The sequence below is a fragment of the Lissotriton helveticus genome, chromosome 4_2 (assembly GCF_964261635.1).
Source record: "Lissotriton helveticus chromosome 4_2, aLisHel1.1, whole genome shotgun sequence".
Taxonomy (NCBI): Eukaryota; Metazoa; Chordata; class Amphibia; order Caudata; family Salamandridae; genus Lissotriton; species Lissotriton helveticus.
The window spans coordinates 95,031,761-95,049,921 of record NC_136064.1 but is presented as its reverse complement, the minus strand read 5'-3'; positions in this window follow the sequence as shown (position 1 = coordinate 95,049,921).

Here is an 18,161-nt window from a genome sequence, read left to right as displayed (position 1 = left end):
GTCCGTCGTCGGCGCCGTGATGACGTCGGAGTACTTAGACGCTGCCTCCGCGTGCTGACGTCAGTTCTTAGACACAGCTTTTCCGCGCCAGAAACGCAGAGCCATGTTAAAAACCAACACTGGTGCCATTGAAACTAGGGCCCTGAAAGGGGGCAACCCTAACCCTAGATATTGGTTCCCAGAACGGGGAGGATAGGTGGGTCGGTAAGGAATCTAATACTAACTAATGTCTCTTACAGATATATCGTTACACAAGTAGTAACTTGTGCATCTGAAAGAGACACGTTAGTATTAGATTCCTTACCTTAGAATAGATACCCCAGCAATACCAACCCCGGTGGTGGGTCTGCGAACCAAAATCACACCAGAAAGTCCCGGAGGACGGAACGGCCAAAGAAGCCATCCCTCCGGACTTGGCTGTCCAGGCAATAGTGTCGTGCGAACATGTGCAGCGATGCCCACGTAGCTGCCTGACAGATGTCTTGTAAAGGGACTCCCCTGCCCAGGGCAGTGGTAGTCGCCGTGGCTCGGGTAGAATGAGCCCGCAATCCAGCAGGAGGCTCCTTCCTAGCCAAGGAGTAGCATGCCTGGATACACAGGATGATCCACCGGGAGATGGTCCTCTTGTGCACCGCTTTCCCCTTCTTCGCGCCCACGTAACCAACAAAGAGTTGGTCATTCACCCGGAACTGGCGTGTGCGATCCAAGTAGAATGAGAGCGCACGTTTTGGGTCCAGACGGTGGAGCCGCTCTTCCTCTTTAGAGGGATGCGGTGCCGGGAAGAAGGTTGGCAAGGTGATAGACTGCCCGATGTGGAAGGCCGTGACAACCTTGGGCAGGAAAGAAGGTTTGGTACGCAGCGCCACTTTGTCCGGATGGACGGAAAGGTGGAGTACAAGAAAGGGCCTGGAGCTCACTCACTCTCCTGGCAGAGGTGATGGCAACCAGGAAAGCAGTCTTCAAGGTAAGAAGGCGAAGAGGACAGTTGTGAAGTGGCTCAAAGGGAGCGCACATCAGAAAGGTAAGAACCAGGTTCAAGTCCCACTGAGGCATCACAAACGGAACAGGAGGAAACGTGTGTGTGTGAGGCCCTAAAGAAATCTATTAACAATAGGGGACTTGAACAAAGAAGGTTGATCAGGCAGCCTGAGAAAGGCTGAAAGGGCAGAAAGGTAGCCCTTGATAGTGCCCAGAGCAGAGCCCTGCTAGGCAAGAGAAAGAAGAAAGAGAAGGACTTCAGAAAGAGGGGCATTGAGGGGATCCACAGCCTTTGCTGTGCACCATGCCACAAATCTGTTCCACCTGCAGGCGTGTACCGACTTTGTGGAGGGACGCCTGGCTGCCAGAATAATGTTACAAACTTCAGGAGGCAAGTCAAATGGCCTCAACTGTCGCCGCTCAATCACCAAGCATGGAGGTGGAGACTGGACAGGTTCGGGTGGAGGACCGTCCCCTGCTGCTGCGACAGAAGGTTCTCCTGAAGAGGTAGACGAACCGGGGGATCGACTGACAGACTGCGTTGCTCTGGATACCAGTACCTTCGAACCCAGTCCGGGGCCACAAGGATGACTTGGGCCCGGTCGCGCTTGATCTTCTTCAGCACTCTGGGCAGAAGTGGTATAGGCGGAAAGGCGTACAACAGACCGCAACTCCACTCGCGACGCAAAGCGTCTCCGAGCGAGTGCCGCCTTGGAAATTCCAACGCGCAGAACTGATGACATTGCGCGTTCTCTTCGGTGGCGAATAGATCTAACCAAGGCTCTCCCCATCACTGAAAGAGGCCTTGCGCCACGTCCGAGTTCAGACGCCATTTGTGATCCATCATGCACCGACGACTGAGCTCGTCCGCCCTGGTGTTCAGAGAACCCGCCAGGTGTTGAGCCACCAGGGTCACGCCCTGGCGTTCCAGCCATTGCCAAAGGCGAAGAGCCTCTTGACAAAGGATCTACGACCCCACCCCGCCTTGTTTGTTGCAGTACCACATGGCGGTGGTGTTGTCCGTGAATACCTGCACTACGCTCCCCCGGACAGAGGGGAGGAATGCCTTCAGTGCCAGACGAATCGCCCGGAGCTCCAACAGGTTGATGTGGAGCCGGGTCTCTGCCGGAGACCAGAGGCCTCTGATCTCCGCCTCTCCCAAGTGGCCTCCCCAGCCCTGGAGGGACGCGTCCGTCACAACTACGTGCTCCGGTTGGGGAAGGGAGAGGGATCTGCCACTGACCCAATCGCGGTCCGTAAGCCACCACTGCAGCTGTCTCGCAGTGCCCTCCGAGATCAGGACGTGGTCGGATAGGTTGCCCTGATGCTGGGCCCACTGAAACTTCAGGTCCCACTGCAGAGCCCGCATCCGCCACCTGGCGTGATGCACCAGTAGGATGCAGGAGGCCATCAGCCCCAGAAGCCACAGCGTCAACCTGACCGAAACCCGGGATAACGGCTGAAAGATGGGAATCAGAGCCTGAATATCCCGGACCCGCTGTTCTGGCGGATAAACCCGAAACCGCGCCGAGTCCAGAACCGCTCCAATGAAGAGGAGCTTCTGAGAGGGGCACAGGTGTGACTTCGGCACATTGATGGAGAACCCCAGCTGGTGCAGGAGGTCCGCCGTCGTCTGGAGGTGGCTGACGACTGTCTGGAGCGAGCCCGCCTTCAACAGCCAGTCGTCGAGGTAGGGGAAGACTGAAACCCCTAACCTGCGCAGATGAGCTGCGACCACCGCCATCACCTTCGTGAACACCCGTGGGACGCTGGTAAGGCCAAAGGGGAGTACGATAAATTGAAAGTGCTCGTGGCCCACCATGAACCGCAGGTAACGTCAGTAGGCCAGCAGGACGGGGATATGAAAGTAAGCGTCCTGCAAGTCCAACGCTACCATCCAGTCTCCTGGGTCCAGGGCAGCCAGAACTTGAGCCAGTGTCAGCATTTTGAACTTCTCCTTCCGGAGGAAGCCGTTGACGTTCCTTAGGTACAAGATAGGGCGTAGGCCCCCTTTGCCCTTCTTGGGTACCAGAAAGTAGTGGGAGTAGCAACCACACCATTCTTCTGGCCCAGGAACGCGCTCGATGGCCCCTTTGGCCAAGAGGGCCGTAACTTCCTCCTGCAGAAGTCGCAAATGATCCCCCGATACACGGTGGTTCTGCGGTGGCATGGCTGGAGGAGTCGCCTCAAAGGGGAGGGAGTAGCCCCTTCGGACGATTTGCAGCACCCACCTGTCCGATGTGACAGTGCGCCAGTGGAGGTGGTGATGGCAAACCCTGCCCCCCACTGGCGTCACATGGGCCTGAAAGCACGGACTAGGAGGGTTTTGAGGCGGATGCTGCGGGGGAAGGTGTGGACTGACCTCGCCGCTGCGACCGCACGGACGGCGGTTCCCACGGCCGCCACCGCGTTGGGTATTGCCCTGCGGTGCGTGGCTGGCGGCGCGTGTGTGGGCGCACCCCTTCCGTGGCCACGAAAGGAGTGAAAGGCAGCAGATTGCTGGCGCTGGCCCGAGAGGCCCAAGGACTTGGCCGTAGCCCTGGAGTCCTTAAAGCGCTCAAGCGCATGGTCTGCCTTGTCACCAAAGAGGCGACGGCCATCGAACGGCATGTCCATGAGCGTGCTCTGAACATCTGCCGAGAAGTTGGCGGACCTCAGCCAGGCGTGGCGTCTGACCGCCACCGTCGTTGCCATCGCTCTACCCAGCGAGTCCGTGGTATCCAGCCCACACCGCATGGAATACTTGGCTGCATCCCGGCCCTCCACAAGGGCTTGGCCGAGTTTGGCCCGTACTTCCAACGGACACTCTGGCAGCACTTCCGCGACCTTATCCCACACAGAGTGGGTGTAACGTCCCAAGAGGCAGGCGGTGTTGGAAGACCGCAGTCCTAGACTAAGGGATGAGAAGATCTTCTTCCCATACTGGTCATACCTCTTGGATTCCCGGTCCGGCGGGGCCGACGGGAATGCGGTCTGGGAATTGGAGGCCTGGATGACCAGGCTCTCGGGGGTGGGGTGGGAGGACAGGAAACATGGGTCGCCCGGGGCTGGGCGGTGGCGTCTGGCCACGTTCCTATCTACGGGCGAACCCGTAGCGGGCTTGGAACAAGTGCCCAGAAGAACGTTGGTCAAGGCCTTATTAAAGGGCAGCAGAGGCTCGGCCGAGCTTGACTGCGGTGTAAGGACCTCAGTGAGGAGGTTAGTCCTCACGGCCGCGACGGGGAGCTCAAGGCCCAAGGCCTTGGCAGCCCTCATCAGCACCACACTATATGTTGCCCCCTCCTCCGAAGCCACGGTAGGAGGGGAGACAAACCCAGTGTCTGGAGAGGTGTCCAGGCCACTGGCCTCCCTAAGGTCTCCTGTCCAGTCCTCCTGAGACTGACACTCCCTGGTCAGAGGGTCCTCCGACCCCTCCCAGTCCTCTTCATCACCCATCTCCTGAAATTCAGGGTTTTCAACCAATGGGTCCTGTTCATAAAAGTGAAATTCACCAAACGACGTCTGGAGTGGCGCCCAGCGGGGCCGTTCCAACGGCTGAACAGGAACGAAGGTAGGACCGGGGCCGGCCGAGGATGGCGACACCTGAGGGTCCGACGCCGGGGAGGTCGTCAGATCCACCGGCCACGATCCTGATCCCGAAGGAGGACCAGCCGAAGGCGTTGGGGCCGAAGCACCCGACGGCGTCGGGGCCGGAGCCGCCGACCCGCTAGGGCCCCCAGACGGGTCCGCTGGGCCCGAAGGCGCCGCGGAGCCCGTCGGAGGAGAGAGTTTCCTCATGGCCATGAGGAAGTGCTCGATCTCCTCCGGCGTTGCGTTCAGCCCAGGGACCGGAGGGTGTGGAGCTGCACGCGGCGCCCGCGACTCCGACGGAGCCGCGTGGGTGGTGTCACCCGAACCCCCGGCCGCATCGCGCGAGCGTCGGGGGGGGGGGGGGGGAGTCCGAGGAGCGATGACACCGCTTGGACTTCTTGTGCCTCTTACCTGACGACGACTTCGACCCGGAGGAGTGCAGCCTACTCTCGTAGCTGTGGTGGCTCCGAGCCTGCGACCTGTCCCTCGACCTCCCATGGGATCGGGACCTCTCACGGCGCGGGGCCGACTGCCGGAGCTCGAGGCGCCTACGGGACCGCTCCCGCCTGGCCTTCGAGGAGAGGGCCCAGCAGTCGGAGCAGGCCTTGTCGTCGTGGTCGACGCCCAAACAGGACAAACATACGCGGTGAGGTTCCGTGACCGACATCAGACGGTCACAATCGTCACAGTGCTTGAAGCCGGGCATCCCTATGGCACCGTTCGGAGTTGAGAGACTTCGAAAAGCAATCAAAAAGGTTTACTGCTTTTTCCAGATCTGCGCTTGCTGGCGCGGAAAAAAGAAGAACTGACGTCAGCACGCGGAGGCGGCCTCTAAGTACTCCGACAACGTCATCACGGCGCCCACGACGCCGAACGCGGAGCCGCAGACGACGCCTACCGACGCGCAAGGGTATTGCTACGCAAAAATTTCCGGATCCAGTCTGACGCCTGGGGATATTCTAAGGTAAGGAATCTAATACTAACGTGTCTCTTTCAGATTGCACAAACGTTCAGAACTCCGGCCAGATGATTTGCCATCAGACAAATCTGATGGTCCTGAACCCAGGACCAGAGACGCAGAGCCTCTCTGCAGAGACACTGCGACCCTACTCCTCCCTGCTTGTTGATGTACCACATCGCGGTCGTGTTGTCCATCAGGACTTGAACCGACTGACCGCGAAGGGAAGGGAGGAAGGCCTTGAGCGCCAAACGTATCGCCCGTAACTCTAGAAGGTTGATATGAAGCAACCTTTCCTCTGGAGACCAAAGACCTTTGACCTCCAGATCCCCCAGATGAGCACCCCACCCTAGAGTGGATGCATCCGTTATCACTGTGGCCACCGATGGAGGCAACTGGAAAGGCTTTCCCTGAGAAAGATTTCTTTCCACACTCCACCAGGACAGATCCGCCGCAGTTTCTCTGGAGATCCTCACTGACTCCCTGAGATCTCCGTTGTGCTGATACCACTGCCTGCGGAGACACCACTGGAGTGCCCTCATGTGCCAGCGTGCATGGTTGACCAACAGAATGCAAGAAGCCATCAGACCTAGCATACGAAGGACCTTCAGGACTGGAACAACCGCTCCATTGAAAAATAAAGTAATCATTTCCTGTATGTCGCGAATCCTTTGAGGTGGAGAGAATGCACGACATACAGTAGTGTCCAGTACCGCACCTATGAACAGGTTGCGCTGGGAGGGCACCAGGTGAGACTTGGGTACATTTATCGAAAAACCCAACCTGTGTAACAACTGAGTTGTCTCTTGCAAATGAAGGAGCACCTTCTCTGGCGACTCTGCTTTGATGAGCCAGTCGTCCAGATACGGAAATACAGGAATCCCCGATCTTCTGAGATGTGCTGCCACCACCGCCATCACCTTGGTGAAAACTCGAGGCGCAGTAGTAAGTCCAAACGGAAGGACCACAAACTGGTAGTGTTGCGAACCCACCGTAAAACGGAAATACTTCCTGTGCGACTTCAGGATAGGGATGTGAAAATAAGCATCCTGCAAGTCGATCGACACCATCCAGTCTTCTTCCAACAGCGCTTGAAGAACCTGCGCAAGAGTGAGCATCTTGAACTTTTCTTGTTTCAGATACAAGTTCAAGATCCTGAGATCCAGGATTGGCCGAAGCTTGCCATCCTTCTTGGGGATCAGAAAACACCGGGAGTAGCATCCCTGACCCCTCTCCTGCTCCGGAACCACCTCTATCGCACCCTTTCTGAACAGTGCCAGGACTGCTTCCTGCAGGAGAAGCAGGTGGTCCTCCGAACAATAACCTTGGCAAGGAGGGTAATTGGGAGGAAATTCCCGAAAGGGAAGGGCATACCCATTTTCAACTAGATTGAGAACCCAAAGATCTGATGTAACCGATTCCCAATCTCGTAGAAAATGAGTAAGCCGACCCCCTACCGGACCTGCATGATCCGGAATGGCGGATCTAGGGCTGCTTTGCTGCTGCAGGTGGGGGGTGGGTATTAGAGGAGGAAGTAGAGGAGGAAGAGGCTTGACATCCACGTCCACAACCCTCCTGTATACCTCTATAAGACTTGTACAGAGGGTTCTGTTGCTGCTGTTGCTGCTGTTGCTGCTGGCCTTGCCTGAAAGGACGAAAGGAAGATCTGCCAAAACCTCTGAACTTTCTGGTAGCTGTACCTCTCGACTGTAAACCCAAAGATCTAGCCGTCGCCCGGCTATCTTTGAATCTCTCCAGAGCTGTATCTGCTTTCTTTCCAAAGAGACCAACCCCGCCAAAAGGTAAATCCAAAAGAGTAGCCTGTACATCAGTGGAAAACTCTGAGGATTTTAACCAAGCAGCTCTACTGGTAGCCACTGAAGAACCCATTATCCTAGCCACGGAGTCAGCAGTGTCCATGCCACTCTGAATAACTTGGCGGGCCGCAGCTTGAGTGTCCAAAACAACCTCATTAAAGTTTTTTCTGTCTTCTTCTGGAAGTTTAGCAGATAATTGTTTGACTGAGTCCATTAAGGCATGCACATATCTGCCAAGCAAACAAGTAGCATTTGTAGATTTTAAGGCCATGCTACCAGAGGAGAAGACTTTCTTAGCGGCCTGATCCAACTTCTTGGAGTCTTTATCTCCAGGAACTTGAGGAAAGGAGCCAGCTGATCTATTCGCACAAGCAGCCTGAACTACCAGACTCTGGCGAAGGGTGAGATGACAAGAACTCAGGATCTCCAGGAGCCACCCTATAACGTCTCGCCACCGATCTAGACACTGCAGGTGCAGACAAAGGCTTTTTCCAAACCTCCAGAATTGGTTCGGTCAGAGCTTCAGTAAAAGGTAGAGTAGGCTCAATGATAGAAGAAGGTGAATGTAAGACTTCTGTGAGGATATTAGGTTTAAACTCAACTGTTGGTAAAGTTAAGTTTAGTAAATCAGCAGCTTTCCTAATTACCATATGGTATGGAACGACATCCTTGGAGGGTGCATCTGAAACCACAGGTAATCCCCATTCCGGAGAAAGTTCAAGACTGCTAGCAGAATGAAGATCCTCAAAATAATCATCATGCTCCTGAAGTTCTCCTTCCTCCATTTCAGATTCCACAAACTCTTTTTCCTCAAGTAGACGCTGGGCTCTACGTCTCGACCACTCCATACGGATCGACGTCGACGGATTCGGTAACAACTCCGATGGAGTCGGAGCCGACGTCGACCGAGGAGCTGGAGCAACAGGAGTCAGAGAAACAGGAACCGGCGTCGAGCCTCGATCTGAATTCCGAGGTCGCTCCGGAGTCGGCGAAGCCGTGCGCGGAGTCGAAGACCTCGGCAGCGCTGAACCGATCCAAGGAGGATATGGAGTCGGCATGAAGGGTAGAAAAGGCGCCGGTGCATAAGCTTGGGGGGACACCCAAGTTGAAAGACAAAGGACCCATAGCAGGTGCTCCAGTGGGGTACATTGCTCTCGCATACACTCCATACATAGCATTTAGGAAATGCGATGGATCTTGACCAGGACCAGGAAAAGAAGGGTAAGAACCCATAGGATTCGTAGGAGGCTGAACTGGATTCGGCTCCTCTTGGTCCTTTAGGTTTTCCGGTTCATCCTCCGGAATTGGAGATTGAGGGACCTCCACGACGTCCTCATGCTCCGAAGACTGACCCGAAGCCGGATTCGGATGCAGTTCCGGCTCCGGTGTATGCTCTCGAGATCTTACCGGAGTGGTAGCATCAGCAGGAGATGGAGACACAAAGTCCTTGTGAGTCCGAAGATCCCGAATGATGGTGAGAACTATGCTTCTTCCTCTTATGTCTTTTCTTCGAGGAACCCGAAGCATGTCCAGAAGCCGATTTCGATGCCGACTCCGATCTGGCCCTCGACGACTTCGATCGCGACCTCGATCGTGACTTCGATTTCGACTTCGGTCTCGATCTGGAGTGTCTTGATCTCGGAGATCTATCGGCTTCTTTACCTTTTATCTTGGCTAATAAAAGTTTAGCTTCTCTTTCACGCAGAGCCTTCGGAATCAATTTCGAACAGGATCGACAGCCCTTGACGTCGTGATCCGATCCCAAACACCATAAACAATCCTCGTGTGGATCAGTAATTGACATCATCCTGGCACACGAGCCACACTGTTTGAATCCCGTTTTCTTCGACGACATCCTCGACGAAGAACAGAAACAGTAACAACAAAAAGAAACAAAGTCTCTATCTGTAACTACAGAAGATCCCTAAAACCGTTAGCGTCGACGACGCGGAAAAAAGGGAACTGATGTCATCACGCCGACGCAGGCCTAATAAGGGGTCGGTGACGTCAGACGGAGTCGCGCGCGATGCCGCACTCCTATGACGTCGCCCACGCCGGCGTACTATGAAGAAAAATTCTGAACGTTGCTGACGCAAGGGGGATATTCACAGGGTGAGGAATCCACAAGGCAGATGTATATCAGAATGGTACGTTACTGATTGTCAGTGAACCATCTCTGCATTTGAGAAGTACAGAGACTGCAAGGCAACTGCCAGTACAAGGCATCCTGGGAGATGGAAACAGGTGGTTCTTTAAAGACCAGAATTTCATTTTGTTTCTTTGATTGTGTCAATGTGACAGCCCATCTAGCTGCTTTCACCTAAATCGGTCCTTAGGCAGCAACGCTAGGTGTGATTCATCAATTACATATATATATATATATATATTCACGCTCCAAGTTCCACCTCGGCGCATCCAGCACACTTGCTGACAGGTGCCGTCAACAATGGAGGTGGGTCCATTCAAAAACATACAGGCTCCAGTGTAAAAACACACAGCACTCGCGGAGTTCCTTTATCCATTTATTTCAGCGAGGACGCGTTTCGGCGTTCTGCCTTCATTAGCTCGCATTTGGAAATAAAACAGCATATCTGTGGCAATACTTGTACTGACAAATGGCTTTTCATTGGGCGCAGCAGATGGGAGGGAGGAGGGGATTGGCTGATAGTATACCAATGACATTTCTCCATTCTTGGAGCCCAGGGTTTGACGAAGGGGCTCCCTTACAAGGGTCAACATAACAACAAGCGAGGCACTCTTGAATTGACTGTGGCAAAGGGAGGTGATATATATATATAACTGGACACTTTGGGGGCGCCATATTGGCATAATATGAAAGACAAACATCTGAACTTTCCCGAGTGTGTCCTGCTCATAACAACAGGAATGGAGAAATTTCATTGGTATACTATCAGCCAATCCCCTCCGCCCTCCCATCTGCTGCGCCCAATGAAAAGTCATTTGTCAGTTCAAGTATTGCCACAGATGAACAAGTTACTTACCTTCGGTAACGCTTTTTCTCGTAGATACAATATCTGCCTGTGAATTCCTCACCTTGTGAATATCCCCTTGCGTCAGCAACATTCGGAAATTCTTTTTGTAGCCTCGCGCCGACGTGGACTCGGACGTCATATAGACACGACATCGCTCGCGACTCGGCGGACGTCACCGACGCCTACAATAGGCCCACGCCGGCGTGATGACATCAGTTCCGCCCTTTTCTCCGTGCCTTCGAGGCACACGGACGGACCAATGACAGTAGATATATATACACAGTATACGCAGTACAAATATCATGAAAATATCAAGGTAACACACATAGTGTGAAACAAATGCAATAAAACATATGAAATAAACAATTCCTCGACAATAAAATAAATACATTACAGAAAACTCCGTTATAGAAGAGTGAACAACGGGGAGGCGGGTGGGTCACTGAGGAATCCACAGGCAGATATTGTATCTACCAGAAAAAGCGTTACCAAAGGTAAGTAACTTGTTCTTCTGATAGATACATCTGCCGTGTGGATTCCTCACCTTGTGAATAGAGTCCCACAGCAGTCCCCACTCCCGGAGGAGGGTGTCCACTCTTCTAAACCAGGAAATCCTGGAGGACAGAGCGCGCGAAGTGGCCGTCCCTCCTCACCTCAGAATCCAAGCAGTAATGCTTCGCGAAAGTGTAGAGGGAAGACCAAGTTGCCGCTCTACAAATATCCTCTACAGGAACACCTCTAGCCAATGCTGAGGTTGAAGACTTAGCTCTAGTAGAATGAGCCCTTATGCCCTCTGGTGGTTCCTTACCGGCCAAAGAGTAGCAGATCTTTGTCAAGATGGATCGTCCTCTGTATAAAGTTCTTTTATGGACCGCTCTTCCCTTCTTGCAGCCAGCAAAGCCAATGAAGAGCTGGTCATCCAAACGAAGGTCTTTAGATCTGTCCAAGTAAAAGGACACCACCCTTTTGGGGTCCAGACGGTGCAATCTCTCTTCCTCCTTAGAAGGGTGAGGGGGAGGATAGAAGGCAGGAAGGGTAATGGACTGTCCTAGATGGAAGGGAGTTACCACCTTAGGCAGAAAAGAAGCCCTGGTCCTTAGAACCATTCGATCAGCATGAATGGTCAAGAAAGGGGGCTTGTGACTAAGAGCTTGAAGTTCACTTACCCGCCTTGCCGAGGTTATAGCAACGAGGAAGACTGTTTTGAGAGTCAGAAGCCTCATATGACATTTGCGAAGAGGCTCAAAGGGAGCAACCATCAAAAAGGTCAATACAAGATTTAAGTCCCACTGAGGCACAATAAAAGGAGTAGGAGGGAACTTATTTGTGAGGCCCTTCAAAAACCTTAAAACTATAGGAGATTTAAAAAGAGATGGCTGGTCAGGCAAGCAGAGAAATGCCGACAGCGCTGAAAGATAGCCCTTCACTGTGGCAACAGCAAGCCCCTGCTGCACCAGAGAAAGGGCAAACTGGAGAACATCAGACAAATGGGCTCTCAAAGGGTCAATAGACTTTTCCCCACACCACGTGACACATTTCGACCATCTATAAGAATAGATAGACTTAGTGGAGTCACGCCTGGCTGACAAGATGACATCCACAACATCAGGTGGAAGGGAAAAGGAATTCAGGTTGCCCCGTTCAATCTCCAGGCATGAAGGTGTAATGTCTGGAGGTGGGGGTGTAGAACCTGCCCCCCAATCTGAGAGAGGAGGTCTGCCCTGAGAGGGAGACGGAGCGGCGGGTGAGAGGAGAGGTGGAGAAGATCTGTATACCACACCCTTCTTGGCCAGTCCGGGGCGACCAATATGACTTGGGCCCGGTCTTGGCGAATCTTCCTCAGAACCCGAGGAATCAAGGGTATGGGAGGAAACGCGTAAAAAAGGAGTTGATTTCCCCAACTCAACTGGAACGCGTCCCCCAAGGCTCCTTGCAACGGATACTGGAGACTGCAGAAAGACAGGCAGTGAGCATTCTCGCGAGTGGCGAACAGGTCCACCCGAGGAGTCACCCCACATCTGAAAGATGTCGTGAACAACCTCCGGGTGAAGCCTCCACTCGTGGTCGGCAGAGAACTGCCGACTGAGACTGTCTGCACGAACGTTCAGAACTCCGGCCAGATGATTCGCCATCAGACAAAATCGGACGGTCCTGAACCCAAGACCAGAGACGCAGAGCTTCTCTGCAGAGACACTGCGACCCCACTCCTTCCTGTTTGTTGATGTACCACATCGCGGTTGTGTTGGCCGTCAGGACCTGAACCGAACGACCGCGAAGGGAGGGGAGGAAGGCCTTGAGCGCCAAACGTATCGCCCGCAATTCTAGAAGGTTGATGTGAAGCAACCTTTCCTCTGGAGACCAAAGACCCTTGACCTCCAGATCCCCCAGATGAGCACCCAACCCTAGAGTGGATGCATCCGTTATCACTGTGGCCACCGGAGGAGGCAACTGAAAAGGCTTCCCCTGAGACAGGTTGCCTTCCACGCCCCACCAAGATAGATCCACCGTAGCTTCTCTGGAGATCCTCACTGACTCCCTGAGATCTCTGTTGTGCTGATACCACTGCCTGCGGAGGCATCACTGGAGCGCCCTCATGTGCCAGCGTGCATGGTTGACCAACAGAATGCATGAAGCCATCAGACCGAGCAGGCGAAGGACTTTCAGGACTGGAACGACCGCTCCATTGTAAAATAAAGGAATCATTTCCTGTATGTCGTGATTCCTTTGAGGAGGAAAGAATGCACGACATACAGTTGTGTCCAGTACAGCACCTATGAACAGGTTGCGCTGGGAGGGCACCAGGTGAGACTTGGGTACATTTATCGGAAAACCCAACCTGTACAACAACTGGGTTGTCTCTCGCAGATGATGGAGCACTTTCTCTGACGACTCCGCTTTGATCAGCCAGTCGTCCAAATAAGGGAATACAGGAATCCCTGATCTTCTGAGATGCGCCGCCACCACTGCCATCACCTTGGTGAAGACTTGAGGAGCAGTAGTAAGTCTAAACGGAAGGACCGCAACCTGATAGTGCTGCGAACCCACCGTAAAACGGAGATACTTCCTGTGCGACTTCAGGATTGGGATGTGAAAGTACGCATCCTGCAAGTCGAGCGACACCATCCATCTTCTTCCAGCAGTGCCTGAAGAACCTGAGCAAGGGTGAGCATCTTGAATTTCTCTTGTTTCAGATAAAAAATTCAAGATCCTGAGATCGAGGATTGGACGAAGTCTGCCATCCTTTAGGGGGGAATCAGGAAATACAGGGAGTAGCATCCCTGACCCCTTTCCTGCTCTGGGACCACCTCTATCGCACCCTTTCTTAATAGAGTCTGAACTTCCTCCTGAAGGAGTAACAGATGTTCCTCTGAGCAATATCCCTGGCAAGGAGGGTAACTGGGAGGGAATTCCCGAAAGGGAAGGGCATACCCATTTTCTACGAGATTGAGAACCCAAAGATCTGATGTAACCGATTCCCAATCCCATAGAAAGTGGGTAAGCCGACCCTCCACCGGACCCACATGATCCTGAATGGCGGATCTAGGGCTGCTTTTCTGTGACTGGGGGGTTGGAAGAGGTGGAGGAGGAAGAGGCTTGACGTCCTCGAGGACGTGCCCTTTGCTTTCCCCTGTACGACTTATAAAAGGTATTTTGTTGCTGCTGCTGCTGTTGCTGCTGCTGACCTTGTCTATATGTACGAAAAGAAGAGCGACCAAAGCCTCTGAATTTCCTGGTCGTAGAACCTCTAACTTGAAGACCAAGAGATCTAGCAGTCGCCCTGCTATCCTTAAATCTCTCCAAGGCTGTATCTGCCTTCTTGCCAAAGAGTCCTTCACCATCAAAAGGCAGATCTAACAAAGCAGACTGTACATCAGCAGAAAAATCCGAGGATTTTAACCAAGCTGAACGCCTTGTGGCAACAGCAGTGCCCATGATCCTTGCCACAGAATCCGCAGTATCAAGGCCGCTCTGGATAACTTGACGAGCTGCCGCTTGAGTGTCAGATAAAACTTCCTCAAAGTCACCTCTGCAGTCTTGTGGAACCTTAGGGATCAAAGTACGCATAGAGTCCATAAGTGCGTGGACATATCTTCCCATAAGGCAAGTGGCATTTGTTGATTTCAACGCCATACTCGCGGAAGAGAAAGTTTTCTTGGCCACTTGATCCTGCTTTTTAGCTTCCTTGTCACCAGGTACTTGTGGAAAAGCACCAACTGTTTTTTTTGAACATGCAGCTTGAATCACCAAACTCTCAGGAGAAGGGTGAGAAGACAGAAAGGCAGGGTCCTCAGGAGTCACTCTATATCTCCTAGCCACACCTTTCGAGACAGCAGGAGCAGAAAGAGGTTTCTTCCACACCTCCATAATGGGTTCAGTCAAAGCATCATTAAATGGGAGCAATGGCTCCACAGCCGAGCTTGGAGAATGAAGAACCTCAGTAAGCAGATTCGATTTAAATTCAACAGTAGGCTATGTTAAACCTAAAAGTCCCGCTGCCTTTTTCATTACCACATGATATGGCTGAACATCTTTAGACGGTGCATCAGGACCTGATGGTAATACCCACTCTGGGGAAAATTCAAGACCACTAGCCTGTGCTAGCTCCTCAAAATAATTTTCATCCAGCTCACCTTCTTCCAAGTCAGAATGAGACTCACAATACCTCCGCTCTTCTAGGAGACGTTGAGCCTCTCTCCTAGATCTCTGTTTAACAAGGAGTGCAGCCGGATCCACTGTCTACTCCGACGGCGCCAGAGCCGACGTCGGTATCGAATCCGAAGGCTTAGAAGGATGTTCCAGAGATTTGCTTGGAGCGGGCGACGCTGGAGTCGTCGACTTCGGTCGAGCCGGCGTCGACATCGGCGTCGATCTCGGTGGAGCCTGGTATTGCCACAGCGGGGTCGGGGCTGGCATATACGGCATGAAAGGTGCCGGGGCATAGGAATGAGGCCCACCCAAATTAAATGCCATTGGACCCATGGGACCCGAAGGCGCTCCAGAGGGGTACCATGACCTCGAGAAAACACCATACATAGCGTTGAGAAACGCTGAAGGATCCTGACCTGGAGCCGGAAAAGGTGGATGCTCAGGTCGACCTCGAGGTAGATTCGAATCTGTTTCAACAACAGGAGCGATTCCTCTTCCTCAACAGAAATTTCACCGACCTCTTCTTGAGTTGGAGACGGTGCCGGAGTCGGATCGGGAACCGGAGTCGGAGAATGAATATAGAATCGGATGCCAGCCTTCAGGGTTGGGGAGCCAGGTGTGGCTCATTGATTACTGGAGGAAAGTGGACAGGTCTGGAGAGCAAGATGCATATCAATTACCTGGAATAGCTGGCAGGTTCCTTTGCGGTGAAGTGTTTTGCAAGGGATCAGGTCAAATGTTGTGTTCGCTTAAAGATGGACAACATTTTTGCAGTGAGGTATGTAAACAAATTAGGGGGTTCGTGTTCAAAAGATTTAGTGGACTTGGCATTTTTGTCTGAGCAGAAACATTATGGTTCTGGCTCAATACTTGCCGGGGGTAAAGAATTCCATAGTGGATTGGAACTCAAGGCAACTGAAGGACTTCAGCGATTGGAGACTAAACAGGGTACTTTTCTTATCCTTGAACAGGAGATGAAGTCCTTTCTTGCTGGACCTTTTTGCGAACAGCGTGAATGCTTAGGTTCGCAGATTTTTCAGCTGGAGGCCCGACCCAGCTGCAGAAGTGGTGGACACTTTTCTGCAGGTTCGGAACAGGAGGCCTTGGTACGCATTTCCCCCCTTAGGCTAGTCAATTTGTTGCAGAACCTAGAACTAATTGCAATACAATTTCTGTGAGTGGATTGTTATTGAAATGTTTCCATAGAAAACGATTGTGAAAAGTCTACCACTCTATCATGATGCGTTAATCCAATATGGCGGATTTTTCAAATGGATCCATTACAGTTGGGATTTGAAGTGAAAGATTGGCTCCCATTAGAATGAGTCAAGCACCAAATGAGGCTGTATCAAAAGTCAATGTGCGACTCTGCAATGTATATGCAAAAGACAGGGAATAGTGCGCATAGATGCGTGAGCGGATTGTCGAGGAATAAGCTGTTGCAATTCCATGGAAGTGGACATGGAAGATGATTGAAATCCTACTATTCTTATACTAAGGAGTGCTGTTTGAATTTATCTCTTTAACAATTTTCATTTGTCAGTGTCATATTGAGAAGTGCTAGATTATCTAGCTGAAATTTGTTTATCCTTTTCAAATTATGTTAAAAAAAGTGTAAATAAAAAATAATGTCAAAACTGTGTTTGGCGTATTAACATATAATTATCGTTGTTTATTGTATTAATCCCACTTTGACGTTATAGTCAGAAACAATTTTTGATGTTAATTTTGACTTTCACGTCCATATAAACATAAAATGATACCACACATGGGCATATAAACAGTTATACCCTATATCTCAAATAATGGGCAGCCATTTTGAAAAATCCGCCAATATTGGATTAACGCATCATGATAGAGTGGTAGACCATCGTTTTCTACGGAAAATGTTCAATAAGAATCCACTCACAGAAATTGTATTGCAATTAGTTATAGGTTAGCCCATTTTTTGAACTAATTTGACTAGACTACCTTTGGTCTGATTCAGAGGGTTCTTTTGAAGATAAAAATAGAAAGGGCAGAGGTTGTCTAAATAACCCCATTTTGGACGACTCCAGTTTGGTACCCAGATATTATGGAGATGTTGATTGCCGACTCTGAACTTCTTCAGAGTGTTCTGGAATTGCTAACCAAAGCTTCAGGAGATTTTCACGAGTTAGTTCTACTTGGTCAGTTAAGGCTAATGGCTTGGTTGATTTCGGGAGAGCCTGGCAAATGTCAGGCTTATCTTCAGAGGCTTCAAAGCTCATTAAGGAGTCATGGGCTCCAGGGACCTCAAAGCCCTACAAGTTGGGGAAATGGGTTCATTGGTGTGCTTCAGAGAGACTGGATCCAGTATCAGCTCCTGTAGTAGAAGTAGTTAACCACTTATCTGAGGTTTTTCTTGATGGTAAGTCCTATAGTACTGTTAATATTGGTAGGTCGGCTATCTCTGCAGGTCATGATTTAGTGGATAGTGTACCTATCGGTCAACATGACGTGATAAGGAGACTCTTGAGGAGTGTGAGAATTAAGGCTCCCCTGGGAGTAAAATACTCTTCCCTTTGGGATGTGGAGGTTTTGAGAGAGTTGATGTGTTGGAGCGAAAAAAAGTTTCTAAGTCTCAGAGATCTTTTGTTTGAAATTGGGTATGTTGCTGTGTCTGATCTCTTTCAGTAGGGTTTTGGACGTTAAGACTTTAAAGATTGCTGGGCAAAGGTTTGTTCCAGTAGGTGTTTGTTTCTGTATCTCAAAAAGAATCAAAACTGTCTCAAAAACTATTTCTACCCTAGCTTTGGTGATTGTAGAAAACATTGTGTGGTAAGGTGTATACGTGAGTAAGAGAACGACAATGTCTGGAGACATAACGCAGATTCTCAATTGTTAAGTTCTTACAGACCTCCAAATAAGGCAGTCTCCGCTCCTACCTTGGTTCGTTGGTTCAAGGAGGTCATGAATAAAGCGGGGATTGATTTAAGTGGTTTTGGCGCTCACTCGACTAGAGGGGCGATGGCTTCTAAGGCTTACATCCAGGGTGGGGACTTATCAGCCATTTTAGCTGCAGCTGAGAGGTCTTCTGTATCGGTTTAAGAAATGTTACTGTAAGCCAGTGCATTTTCCAATAGCGAATATTATGGCAAGGCTATGAACATGCATAATATTGGCCTCCGTGCCTTGCCATAAAATTCAGATTTTCCACAGCCAGGGTGGGTAGAAAAT